Raw genomic sequence first — 9,145 nt, 5'->3', positions numbered from 1 at the left:
CCATCAAAACCAACATATTAACAGTATGCACATATATGTAAATGCAACACTAGTATTATCAAAGGAGTTGTCTCGTTTATTTTTGTTTATTCCCTAGTTTTAGTTTTTAAGCGTAAACCGCTCATGGCCAGCACATAGCTGTAAAAATCAAACCGATGATCGAATTAGTCAGACTATTAATTTATTGGTTTAATTGATAAATTATTGGTTAAACTGGTAAAAATTGATTATATATAAATAAAAAATATAAAATAATTAAAAATTTAAAATACATATTTTAACTAATATTTTAAAAATAATTAAATTTTAATAAATTATAATCAATAAGTTATAATTCAGTTATTATTAAATAAGTATATAAAATTCTAATATTTTTTCATAATAAAAATTTTTTATAGGTGAATATAAAATTAAAAAATTATCAAAAAAAATTATTATGCAATTTTACTATATAATTAATAATTAGCATACGAGATAACAAGAAATAACTTTAAACTACACCTTTATTAATTTTTGAATTTTTTTTTGAGCGGTTCGGTTGAATTGGTTTTTTTTATCGATTTTTACTAGTTTAATTAATTCTTACTAGTTCTTGATCTTAAACAATTTTAAGACTGGACCGGACTGGTTGGAGTCCGATTCACCGATTTTTTAGTCGAATCGGTTCAATCCGATTTTTACAACTATGAACTAATATAATGAGTTATATAGATTAGTCTATTGGCCTATTTTAAAAAAAAAATAGATAAAATATAGTTTTGGCCCAAAATAAATTTTTTTTTTTTACAAAAACAGTCACTTTAAGTGAAAAATGTAAACAAACAATTTTTTTAGCAAAGGAGTCAGGTCTTTAAATTGGACTAGTGAAAATTGAAAAAAAAATTACTCTTTTTTTTGGAAAATAAAAAAATAAAATTTTAAACAGACCACTAGTTTAACTCATGACTTGTCCGTTTAAGTTACTATTTTTTCGGATTAATCATGTCAAGTCCATTTAACACTTTTAACTTCTCATTTTTACGAGTTTAATTTTAAAGATAAAAATTCATTCATTTAAGTTGGGTAAATGGGTTCAGCCAATAAATTTAGCTAAAGGATTTTATGCAACATTAACTCACTCCAAACCTTTGGTAAGGGTGTGTGATCAATATTTGGTTTCATTCCAATAGATGTAGTATTTGCAAGAACCATTCCTTCTTCTGGGTGGAACTTCTCTAAGTCAGATAGAACTATAGCCTCTCCTCCCACTTTTTCAGCAAGTTCTTTGGCCTTGGCTGAAATTAATTAATTAAGCATAATTGTTAATTAATCAGGAATAATAATTCTAATAAAGCAAAGACAAAAATATTATCACACCATATGTACGATTAGCAACAACTCTTGCCCCTTTTACTTTTGCACCATATGCAAGTGCTTTTCCTGCACCACCAGCTCCTATTACCACAAATAGTCTTTCAGATAAAGGTGAACTAGATTTGGATCTTCCGATTGATTCTACAAATTTACAAATTCACATATTTACAGGTAACTAATTAATAAAAGCTTGTTTTTAAGTTAACAATTTAAATAAAAAATAATTGAAACATATAGAGACCTGTTAGTCCCTTCTCAATAGCTGTAATGGCCCCAAGGTAGTCAACATTGTAACCTAGTAGTTTTCCATCTTGTAGCCTCTTAATCATTGCAACTAATAGCTCCTATTTCCTGAAAAAATAACAGATTTTGTTAGAAATTAAACATTCGTTAACACTAAACATTAGTTTATATTATTTTAAATTACAGTCTATAACTCCCATTGTGGCTATAAATTAATTACTATAATTACAACTGCAGTTTAAGACCATAGCATCCACAATTATGGGATAAACTTTTAGGGTAAGTACCTTGGCAATAGGATCCACCTCATCGCAACACCTAAGTCCATCTTCCTTGTGAGGAATCGTGTAACTGTATTATTAAAGAAATAATAAGAAGAAGAACTAGCTTAAGTAACTATTGTATTTGTATACAATGGTTGGGAAAGAAGAAAACTATGATTCTCAGAATGCAAGAAACAGAGCTGAGATACAAAAGAGGGAGAGTTTGTTGTTGTGCGTTGATCTGAAAGTGTGCTAGAAGCTTCTATCTCTATCGGATCTAAGAGATGATGCTTATATACAAGATGGAACTATCAGTTAGCTAGTATATGAGCTAATACTCAAATTGATCATAAAATTGATTTTTAAAATTTTAAATGATCCAAGATGTACCCAAAATTTACAACCATAACTCGCTTAATTCCTAAACTCATCTTCGTTAATAGCATTCTAATTTGTCACGTTAACTTGTCACATATACTGATGAATAAAAATGATGACATCATTTTATATTAGTGTCTAATTTTCATCGAAATGACGCGTTTCACATGAACAAACAGAGTAAAATACATATTGTTTTATGACCATCACTAGTGAGAAAGAGATCCGTGTTATGTGAAACGACGTTTTTCATTAAAATGCTCACCTACACGAGCTAAATACCTCTAACTGACTCAAGCTGCTTAACTTTCATGCTAACCAACTAACTGCTACATTTGTTTACTCTAACTAACTGCTCTATTTGTTTACTCTATCTAACTTCTAATTTGTTTACTCTACTTGAAACAAATTCACATTCCTTTCAAATTTCAATAGTAAGTTAGCAAAAAAAAAAAAAAAGAAAAAAAAAAAAAAAAAAAAGAAAAAAACCTTAAAAAATGGTTATTTTGCCCATTCTGTATCATAAAGATGTCCAAAATCAAATCATACAGGAAGAAACAATCCATGTTAGGATACAAAATTACATACCTGTATCCAACAAAATCAAGAGATGAGAAAGTGTGAAGAAAACGTGAGACACTATCAACCAAGAAGGGCAAGTAAATTCCATCAAATCCCACAAACTTGAAAGCTGGATTATAAACGTGAGGGCTTTTGCTATGGCTAATTGGGTTTCCAATAACGCCATGCACTTTGGTATTTGGTCCAATTAGTCTAAAGTTGTACAAATCCAGCAAGTCACTGATACATGGTTGCCCTGCTGCTGATTCAATTCCAGCCTCCATTGAAGCAAAGGTAAGAAATCCTCCAAACTTTGCTGACAGTATTCGTGTCATAAATCCTTTCTCCCCCATTGCTATTCCTATCATTGGCACCTATGTACAATTATCATTGTTCAGTTAAAATGTTAACTGTCCTTCCTATTTCAACTTATAAAGTTCTGGACTCATCAACAAGTATAAAATAGCTCAAAATAAATCATATATTAAAAACTTCTGTTATATTAAAATAAAATAAAAATACTAAAAGTCCATCAAAATTTATTTTTTTTACTATTGTTTTTAACCATCAATTCAATTCTTTTAATTTAGTAATTCAACAAGTCCACACTTTTAATTATTGATGACCAAAAACAATAAATTTTGAGGGTCTCTATCATTCTTCTAATATAAATTTATATCTATAACTAAAATACAATAAAAGTATAAAATATATATAGTGGTGATTTAATTTTTGTGAAGGTGAAAATACCTGAGAATGCACTAGGACTTGGAGAACACGTGCTGAGTCCGTGATATCCAAGGCAGTTGTTGCAATCTTTACGATGTCAGCACCAACCGACTGAATTGTAGCAGCAAGATTACCCAATTCCTCAATGGATGGAGTATTCTCAAAGTTGTGTGAAGATACTATGATCTTCACACTCTCGTGTTTCTTCCCTCCATGGGACTTGTAGAATTCATGAGCTACCTTCAGTAAATAATTAAGCAAAATTTATATACTCTATTTTATGATGATAAAATAATAAATTGACGTTAATAGATAAAAAAAAGGAATCATAAAAAAACACCGATGAGTTTGGAAAACTCTAAATTAAATTGATGATGATCAAACATTATTAACAACAAAATTATTAAGCTAATTGATATATTAATCAAATTGATTTTGCTGTGCAGGTTTTTAATTGGGCCGGAAAATAAAATATTGCTAGCCCAAATTAAAACCAACAATCAGCCTTGCTACATGTTTCCTATTATGTGGCTGAATTATTGTATGAATGGGCCAAGCTCAATGTTGTTGCAACCAAGTCCAGATTTAATTTTGATGAAAGTTTCCTGTGCTTGATCCGAAACCAAATTCATCAGGAAAACAAATGTTATAAATGGGCCAGTTTTATTGAACTTCAACATTAAGCCCATATCAAACCAAAGATCCAATGCTTGGTCCGATACATAATGAAAGAAAGCAAATTGGCTCCATATTTTCTAACGGATTTCATTTCTTGTTAAGAGATGGATTTCAAATTTAATATGCTAGCATTGGAAACATGAGAGAGAATATGAGTAACTTTGATTTGATGGGTATCAATGAGCTACACGTTGCTCAATAAAAGGGAAGTGGACATTTATTTTTTGCTTTATCAAAACACATTAGTTGATGTTCAAATTCTCTTTCTTCTTTCTCATCTCTTTCTTTCTTCTCTTTCGGTTATTGTCCAGGAAGCCATGGAAGCTACACCTACTCACCGAAAAGAAGAAGCTGCATGCATCAAGACCATCAAGCTAATGATGACAAGAAAACATATGAAAAGAAAAGTATGCTGTGGCTGAGATTATCACCAAAAAGTGGTTAGATTTGGTGAGGTAATCTCGGATCCTTCATACTCAAAAAAGAAAGAAGAAGATTCGGCCAGCAAGGTGAAGATTCTTGGAGGCATGACTTGTCTCTGATTCTGCTCAACCACCACAGGAAGTAGCTAGAGTGGCGAAGTGATGGAAGAGGCAGAGATTGGAGCAGATGAAGTCATCATCATCATGAAGCATCAAGGGCCAGAAATCCATCTTGGAGAGCAAGCCAAGGATGGAGCGCCCGGATTGATGAAGTGTGATGACCAAGGAAGAACTAGAGGTACTTGCATATTGGATTTTGCACGAATTACCTCTTCTCTCTGTGTGGCCGAACCAGATCTGTTTTGAAGGAAAAGAAGCTAAGCTCGGTTTTGTGTTTCAACTGTGAAGGCTTCACTTCTCTATAAAAGGGGTAAACAGTCACGGTTTGAAAAGAGGAGAAAATCTGAGAGTGCAAGGCACAAAAGTCTCATAGCTACCTAAGCTTACAGATTTTCTTCTCCTTCAATGTATTCTGTTTTGTAATTTTTCTGTTTAATTTTGTCATGTCTTGAGTCTCATGGAAAAAGGCAAACAGTGAGGTTTGTATGAAAAAGCCATAGAGCGGAAAAAGGCATAGAGTGCAAAATTAAAAGAAAAAGCCATAGATGTCTTAGAGTTCCTTTATTCATCTATGTTGTGTTTCATGATTCTGTGGGAATCCCCTTGTAAGTTGGGTTAGCACTTTACAATTTGTAATCTGGATGATTATAGTGAAAATCCATCATTGTTGTGATGGAGACTGGATGTAGGCTGCATTGCACTTAGCAGCTGAACTAGGATATATCTGGGTGTAATCTTCTCTCTCTACTTCTCCATTTTTGTTTCTGCTGCACAGGAGCTAAAATAAAAAATGTCTAGTGCCAAGTGACGAGACAAAAGTAAAAAGTCTCGTGGCTAGGGACGAGACAAAAACAGAAAAGTCTCCTCTAAGTCCAGCAAGTATTAGCAAGCAAAAAAAGGGGTTAAGATTCAACCCCCTTCTCTTAGCCACTGAAACCATAAAAAACTAATCTTATTTCTTAATAGATATATAGATTGCATTTAGAACGAGGGACATTGTAAAGTACATTATTTACTATATAGACACGGATCTCATTCTGAAGTAAACCTCTGCGTTTCTTTCTCTCTCTCTTTTTGAACCTAAAGTGGAAAGAAATAAACCATGGAGAGCTAGTGTTTGATTTTTTTTCATTAGACTTAGATCTAATGTTTGAATTTCTCTTATCTGTAAGTACTATATATGACTATTTCATGAATGAATGTTTGTTCTTATTATGTCAAAATACACAAAAAAATTGATTGGAATATTAATGTCTTTTTTTAAATATATAGAATGATAGTTATTTCAATCCCACCATATTTTTTTTCTCCTTGCGTTTTACCATACAATATTCATATATATATATATATATTTAATCCATAATACTAATCAACAGCAATTAGATTATATATGAAAAGAAAACTATGTGAATTCACACAAACTTCATTATCGAGTGAAATATGAATACAGTTTGAATGAAATTGACGTTTTATTTACACTTAAATGATTGGGTGATTATTAATTATATGACACAAGGTAGGTATAGAAGATGGCAGTGACATAAATTACCTTTAATTCAACATCAACAAAGTCAGAACCCAACTCAATGGCTAGGCGTAGAGTACTCTGTCGCTTGCTTTCGTCACCATCATACTGTCCTCCTTCCCATATTGGTCTGATACCAAAGTACAATTCATCAACACACACATTATGTACGTAGTACATGCACCATCAAAAGCTAAGTCAATATAATAATTTTGCAGTACAACACTATAAATTTCACAATTTATACATCATCCATATTCATATTTTTAAATCTTTTTATTATTGCATGGGGTGAAAATTCAGGACTTCGTATGAAGTTGATATTTGAGAGGCTGTTAAATGAAAATTTAATCAAATCAATTAAATCATTTAACAGTTCTCAAGTATCAACTTTATGTAAAATCGACTGCACTTGAGTTTTCACCGTTCCATAGTGAAGCTTTTTATGTTTATGTTCAATATTAGGTGAGTAGGTGACACTTAACATAACACGGTTTTTTCAATGAGATATAAATATATTGACGGTTCCAGTTAATTTTTAATGTTTAAATAAAAATGCTTTGAAATAAATTTTTCTTTTTCTAATGAGTTTAACGTTGATGCAAATAGTTTTTAATAATTTTTTTAAATGACTGAATGCATGTGTAAAATAGTTTTATACTAGTAGTATCTTAAAATTAATGTTTTTAATATTTTCAAAAAATACGTATATATTTAAATTTTAATCATTTAAGAATTACATTAATAAATTAAGACTTCTAATTATTCTTCATCTACTTAAATTCACGTTTTTTAGTCTCATGTGATATCTCTGTGTTATATTACAGTTTTAAAATTTTAAAAAATACATATCTAAAGTTAGAAAACAATATTAAATTACCAAATATATAATTTTTTATGTGCAATTTTAAAAATAGATCTTCTCAACTTTTTTTTAACATGATCTTGTATGTAATTAATAAGGTATAACATCTTATTATACAATACTTTTTTCACAATTTTTTAGAGACATTCTTTTATATATTTTCTTTTGATTCCTTAAGTAAGACATTACATTTGAACTTGCTAAAGTGAAATGGAAAGTTATGTGTGGATCTATTTTCTTTAATACAATTTTGTATATGTATAAAGTGTATTGCTTTAAGATATATATCTATTAGATGCATTGATCGATGCAGAACATACATGGTTTCATCACCGAGTGTTTAAGAAAACAGAAAAAAATAAAGAAAATACAGAAATTAAATTAAAGATGGATGATCAGTTTCATAAAATCACTTCTATTAAAAGTTTAAGTTATTAGAAAGGTGTACATTAACAAAAATCTCTTTTGACATTGTTTGAATATTTCATAGATTTTTTTTGTTTGTTTTATGTCAATGGTTTTTTTTTTACATCAACAATGATCCAATTTTAAATTTTTGAATCATAAAAATTTTAATATTATATTATAAAATTATTTTTTAAAGAAATTTAAATTAATAGAACGAAGAACATAAATAATTATATATGTAACAAACACATATGTACACATTGAAAAATGATAATAAAATTGTGATGGTAACATGATTATTTATTTATTACCTGTAAGTGATTAAGGTGGGCAAAGGGCGGTTGTTGATGAGAAGTTGAAGATGATGTGAAGGATTGAAGTTCTTCAACAAGTCCAACCGAACCTCAACAAGGTCAGCACCAGCTTCTTTAGCTTTCCACATCACAATCAACGCTTCTTCCACTGATTTCGCCATCATTACTGCACATACTAGACATGAGTTTTTTCTTCCTCTTCCTCCTCCACCCGCCACTGTTCCAAGATCCTTCCCTACTAACTGTATGTATTTTTTGTTAGATATACAAGGATCGGATCTATAGTTCCTCTAAATAAGAAAATGAGAATTTAATCACTCTCGAATCAAAATAATAAAATTTATGGATGATAAAAATTATAAATTTAATAATAATTAATTCTTTACTTTGTGACTTAAATTTTTTCTGAAAAGATTTATTTATCTTTTAATTAATAATACAAACTTTTAAAAATAAATAATTTTATGATATAATATCATAATTTTGATGAGTAGAAAATATAAAATTTCAATTTTTGTGGTTTCTATTAAGACAAGCGGAATAGAAAATATATACATTTTACTGACGGGTCGGATTTCGTTCATAGAAATTTTCATCCTATTCTTATTCCTGACCATGCATATTGAAAAGAGAAGCGAACAAAAAAAGAAATAAAATAGTGATGTCATTTGGATGCATGATGAACATTAGAATAACTAACATGACATGATGAAATATATATCAATTAATATTATGAATTTAATAAACTACAATGTTTCTTTTTGTTTATTTATTTATCTATTTTTGTTCCTAACTCTTCTTGCGAAGCAATTGCATGTTGTTGTACAAGAAAATGAATACCGGAACATTAGCCATGGTCATTTCGAAGGGATCGAAACGAGTAGTAGTGGGAGGATAATCAACAAAACCAGCGAGTGATCGAGTAAGATAAGCTTCAGAGAGAAAATAGAACGAATAAGAAAAAAATAAAAGAAAAAGAAAAATAATGTTGCATGTTCAAGACGAGATCGAATAGGTTATTTAAGTAGGTATTGGCTGGTGTCTGGTGAGCTATATTATCATGCCTATATATGTTGATATTCATGTATATTTAAATAGTATAGTAATTAATTACGTTAGAAGTTAATTTTGATACACTAAAACTCTAATAGTGTAACAGCCACAATTGTTCTTTTAAATTATTATTTACGTGATTAATATAAAAAATAATTATTTTTATTAATATAATATTATATAATTAAATATATATATCAGAACGGAAAAAAGTAAGAAAACTTTAGACATTA

At 29.7% G+C, this 9,145-nt stretch overlaps 1 pseudogene; it reads right to left on the bottom strand.

The window, feature by feature from the left end:
* LOC107465493 (bifunctional 3-dehydroquinate dehydratase/shikimate dehydrogenase, chloroplastic-like) overlaps positions 1 to 8,858 on the bottom strand; it is a 12,007-nt pseudogene extending 3,149 nt beyond the window's left edge.
* Positions 8,859 to 9,145: the final 287 nt, after the last annotated feature.

The sequence above is a fragment of the Arachis duranensis genome, chromosome 9 (genome assembly GCF_000817695.3).
Source record: "Arachis duranensis cultivar V14167 chromosome 9, aradu.V14167.gnm2.J7QH, whole genome shotgun sequence".
In the NCBI taxonomy this organism is placed as follows: Eukaryota; Viridiplantae; Streptophyta; class Magnoliopsida; order Fabales; family Fabaceae; genus Arachis; species Arachis duranensis.
The sequence above is the reverse complement of the archived record's forward strand: the minus strand, read 5'-3'. Positions and strand labels throughout refer to the sequence as shown.